Raw genomic sequence first — 4,681 nt, 5'->3', positions numbered from 1 at the left:
TTTTCCTAGGGGAGCCACATAAGTAAGACAAGATAAACTACACAATTTCAGTTAAGGAATACATCTTAGGTTTAAAAGTAACACTATATTGTTTTCCTTTCTTGCATTATTTGCAAACACTATTTATAAAGTTAGAGAAAAATGGCATATTTCTAATTATAATGTAGAAAATAGTTATCAATGATAGATCACCAAAATCCTATATATGTTGGAATACAAAACCCCAACAAAATGAATATGATTAGTACAACCAAAAGAGTAAGGGTTCCAATTCATGATCTAGACAATGTAGTCTTCTTATGATTCCTTATGAAATGGATGAAAATGATATGTAAACATAATAAATGACAAAAGCAAAGTAAATATGATTTATGAAAGTAAGTGCAAGAGAAAAATAGTAGGAAATGAACTAACCTTAAAATTGGAAGAGGAAGAGTGACCTTGAGATTGAGTTTCAACTATCACATAGATTTTATAATAAGGATAAGTTTTTGATCTATTTCTCTAAGGCTTATATCTCTTATCTTTGAAAATATCATATCAAAAAAATACTGTTGAAGATTTAAACCTAGTCTTGGACACTACAAAAAACATATACCTAGTCCTTTTTAACTCTAAATTTGATGAGATTTGTAGAGATCATGTAACTAGTTCTAAAAATCCCAAAATTGGATTCAAAACTTTTTAACCTATTATTTCACACAAAAAAGAAGGGGAGGAAAGTTGAGGGGAGTGGTTTTCCTTAGTCAAACCATTTTTAGGAATCAACATTGAATTGAAATAAACGAAATGATAGAAGTAGATGTTGCAATTCACCACAATGTTTGATTGAGGCCTTCCTCAAAATTCTCAAAATACTTGATAACTTCCTTTCACTTTAATTATTTTTGGGCTTGAATTCTTGATAATGGATGCTTACTTTCTTAAATCTCAAATGCATGTTAGCTTTCTTGAGGATGTAACTATCTTGCACACTAATGGATGACATGAAAATGAGAGAAAGGGATCCCCATTTAAATATATTTTGAGGTTATGACTTAGCACGACCAACCCAAATTAAAGGTCTAAGAAAATCCACCCCCCCCCCCCCCCCCCCCCCCCCCCAATATCAAGCCCAAATCTAACGAAAATGAAAATCCCTAGGAGAAGGTCAACTTAGGCGACCTTGTCCAGGATAATGAAAACATAGCCTATTAGTATGAATGTTGATGATATTCCTTTGGGGGAGTATCCTAAGCATTGGATAGATGGATAACATGATTGATATGCTACATTCATGACCATGTTTGTCATTGATGTCAAAATAGTATTATTTTTGTGAAGACTGACTGAGTAGCAGAGAGAGAATGAGGTCATATAGACTGTGTATTGATGATCAAGTCAAGCACAATTAAGGATGTATTCTACACTGTATCCTAATAAAATGGATATGTACACATAAAGAGAGTCAAAGAAATGCTTGATTTATAGAAGACAATAAGAACAATAGTATTTGGTAAGTGGTTTCTGATGATTGATTTACATCTCTTAACTGAGATAGAATCATGGCGTACATAGTTAGACTATGATAGAAGATAACCTGATGATGATGTCAGTGAGTGCACAAGGTCATATGTTGCATGTGTGAGAATTCGTAAAGACTATGAGCCAATGATGACTTGTAATTATGAAAAGATGTAATTATTTGTAATATCTTAATGAGGTCCTATTATAATTAATTGAGAAAGTCTCAAGGCTAACTCAAGGAATTATTTTGAGGACATGGTATAAAGGAAGGTTATTTTACTTTTGATGAAGCATGTATTTGATGAGAGAAAGAGTGCAAAGTGCAAATTGTGTAGTGATATGGAAAGTTGGTAAATGCATTTAACCAATCCAAGGGATTATTTGGATGTGAAGTTGGTGATCTGGTATTGAGATCCAAAGAGGTTTGGTCTGATTTAAAGTCTGCTAATAGGGATTGATATGTATTGAATGTATTTCATTAGCTCCTAATAGAGTCCATCCACTTACAAAGAACTTTTATATTAGTACATCATTTTTTGGGTACCATCCCCACTGGGGTTTTGCCTCTGATAAAGGGTTTCCCTAGTTAACATATTTGGTGTTATTGTGTATGTATATCTTCTTATGGTTGCTGATTATATTGTTTACATGGTTAAGGATTAATAAGGTTGATAATTATTTTAATATTTGGATAATTGATTCACCCCCCACCTTGCTCAATTATCTTGGTGGAATTTACTTTCCAACAATTGGTATTAGAGCATTGGGTTCTTGAAGAAAAAGCTTAAAAACTTTAGGAGATCAATGATGAGTCACTTCATAAAAGAAAGTCCTAAATTTGATGGAGTTACCTATGATAGCTAGAAGGAGAAGATGAAGACTCATTTTCTATGTATGGATCCAAGGTATTGGTTGATGATAAAAAGTAAAAAGGAGACTGTAGAAGAAAGAAAACTTGAAGAATATTGTGAAGCTGAAAGAGATCTATTTATGTGTAATATGCTTTCTAGAGAAGCATTATTGTCAGCTCTTCTTGAGAACGAATATAGTTAAGTAAAATCCTTAGAGACATCTCATGAAATTTGGGCAGCCTTAGAATCTACTTTTGAAGGTGATATGCATGCTAAAAGATTTAGACTACAGAATTGTATATATTTGTTTCAAGATGCTAAAATCATGGAAGATGAATTAGTGAGAAGTTATATTGGTGGAATATCAAAGATTTTTGCAAGAATCAAGTCTTGTCAAGGATCTAAAGATGAAGATGATCTTATATGGAAGATTTTGAAAAAAAATACACCACCATTCAGACAAACAACAAAGATGATTGAGAAACTAATACCTTGCATTGAGATGTTTAGCAAAGAAACGTTACTTGGAAGATTGGAAAAAATTTAGTGCATTGAGTGTCTATCCTTCTTTATCAAGAAGTGAAAGTACCAATGGAGACTATGCTAGTGGCAGTAGATCTAGATCTAAGGAGGACTGAAGAATTCAAGAAGGAATTTCCCTGCTTGTAAGAAGAAAACTAGATAGTAAGAATTTTTTTAAATGTTAGACTTGCAATGAATTTGGTCATTATGCTTCTAAGATTCCTAAATGAGATAAAAAGTATAAGAATAATTTCAAGTCTAAAAGACCTAGAGATTGTTTGTATGCAAATGAAGATAATGTGTCCGAGAAAAGAGTTCAAAGTGAAGGTGATGATGAATCTAGGATTTGTGTCTATAAAAGAAGAAAATTCTTTAAAAGAAATTAGAGAAGAAAATTCTTAGTATTGCAAGTTGAAAAGAAATCTGATTGGATTATAGATAGTGGATTTTCACATCATATGACTAGAGATATGAATAAGTTGTTAGAAATATAAGAGGAGTAAATAAGAGGGGAGGGGTAAATTAGTTACTACAAAAATATATCCCAGATCCCTTAGATTTCAGTACAAAAATAAACTCTAAAAAATGAATTTTGCTAAAGCTCGGTAAACACATTGAAAATGTTGTAACTCAGTAAATGTTGAAATTTCTTGGAAAACACTTAACATGAAAATCTTAAGATGTAATTTTTGATTACTTATTACTTTAACTTAGTTGTAAGTAGATAAAAGAAATAGCATGAACACATTTGACACCAAGATTTAATGTAGAAATCCAATTTGGGAAAAACCACCAACTACAACTAGATATTGTTTTTCACTTTTCTAAAGTGAGCCCTATTAAGAGCCAACCCTATTAAAGGTTACAAAACACACTATTAGGTGTGACCCTATTAGAGGATTTAATCACCCTATTAGGAGTGGCCTTGTTAGAGGTCTTTAGACAATTCAATAGAATTGACACCTTGTTAGAGGATTTATAAATAGCTATTAAGAAAACTCTACTAAGAGATTTAGATCACTGCTACAATGGTTATAGAGTAACAATTTCATGACCTGATTTGGATGCAACTGAATTGCTGATTACAGATCTCAATTCTGGCTTGTATACTTGATCCTTCCTGATCAAATATATATTTTCAGCTTCTCAAGGATATTCTTCTTATCCTTCCAATTTTCTTCCTCTCAACATCATCAAATCTTCAATTATCTTACATGCATTCACACACACTTCACACATTCCAACCCTTAACTTGAACATTTATTTATATCTTTCATATTGTCAAGTCGGCTCAAATACAACTTAGAATAACTAATATTCATCTTCTTAGTAGGCTAGAACCACCAAATAAATCAATTTAACTCAATATGCCAAAGTAAGAAAATCCTTCGTTAGTTGACCCTGCTTGGTAGACACTAAATCAAAAACATTTCTCCTATGTTAACTAAGTGAAGCTCGGTCAACACTATATATTGACAAAGTTCCTTTGGTAACTAAGTGAGCTCGGTTAGCACCGATTCTATCCAACATTCCTTCATTAACTAAGTGAGCATGGTTAACGCTCAACTTCCACAAACTTTCCTTTGATGCTCGAGTGAACTCGGTAGACACTGCCTTATGAACTAAACAAACTTTGAAACAATCGGTAGCCACAAAAAATTGTCTTCAATGCTTGAGTGATCTCGGGATACATTGAATGATAATGATATGACATTTTGTGTAACATCAAAGGGAATACAAAATTTAATCAATTATTTCAACATAAGTTTGTTAAGTTTAGTAATGATGATGGAGGAATTGTC

This window comes from Cupressus sempervirens, chromosome 10 (assembly GCF_028749045.1).
Source record: "Cupressus sempervirens isolate cs-2001-9-10 chromosome 10, ASM2874904v1, whole genome shotgun sequence".
Lineage (NCBI taxonomy): Eukaryota > Viridiplantae > Streptophyta > Pinopsida > Cupressales > Cupressaceae > Cupressus > Cupressus sempervirens.
Note: the sequence above shows the minus strand (reverse complement) of the source record.